Source organism: Penaeus monodon, chromosome 15 (genome assembly GCF_015228065.2).
Source record: "Penaeus monodon isolate SGIC_2016 chromosome 15, NSTDA_Pmon_1, whole genome shotgun sequence".
In the NCBI taxonomy this organism is placed as follows: domain Eukaryota; kingdom Metazoa; phylum Arthropoda; class Malacostraca; order Decapoda; family Penaeidae; genus Penaeus; species Penaeus monodon.
Window position 1 is genome coordinate 5,751,585 of NC_051400.1, and position 642 is coordinate 5,752,226.

At 38.8% G+C, this 642-nt stretch overlaps 2 non-coding genes across 2 annotated transcripts; one reads left to right on the top strand and one right to left on the bottom strand.

Annotated features, from left to right (window-relative positions):
- Positions 1 to 57: 57 nt before the first annotated feature.
- On the top strand, positions 58 to 130 carry Trnav-cac. The gene has a single exon. It is a non-coding gene; the product is annotated as a tRNA-Val (tRNA).
- A 388-nt stretch (positions 131 to 518) lies between these two features.
- Positions 519 to 591, bottom strand: Trnav-cac. The gene has a single exon. It is a non-coding gene; the product is annotated as a tRNA-Val (tRNA).
- Between the last annotated feature and the right edge of the window lie 51 nt (positions 592 to 642).

The window sequence follows — 642 nt, forward strand, 5'->3', positions numbered from 1 at the left end:
ATAATAACCAGCGATTACACCAGAACATAAGACAAAGAAACGAAATCTTATAACATCGTTTCCGTAGTGTAGTGGTTATCACGTGCGCTTCACACGCGCAAGGTCCTCGGTTCGATCCCGAGCGGAAACACATTTTTTTTTTTATCAAGGATATTCCTTAAATGACGTATCTTACTGAAACAGACATAGACCATAAAATAACACTTTTAAAACACTTTTATATAACTGCACTGTGCACTGAGAGATGAGTCGATAAACTGTAAAAAGAAGAAAAAAAAGGTCGACTCGCCATGGTGGCGTTCGTTGTCTTCCAAAAGGTTCTACGGAAATTCCTCCCCTCGGAGTATATTCGCATATATTTCGTCTATCATGTTATTGCTTTCTCATTATCGGCCACTCAATCAGTTGCAATAATGAATGCAATAACGCAAAAGTGTAGAAGTATCAATTTATTCGTATGGATGTATCAACAACTATTTTAGCAAGATGTAGTGAAATTCTCTAAATTAATTGTTATTTGTTTCCGCCCGGGATCGAACCGGGGACCTTGCGCGTGTGAAGCGCACGTGATAACCACTACACTACGGAAACGATGATTAGGACGTTTGTCTGTTTCATATTCTGATATACATACTGGCTGAT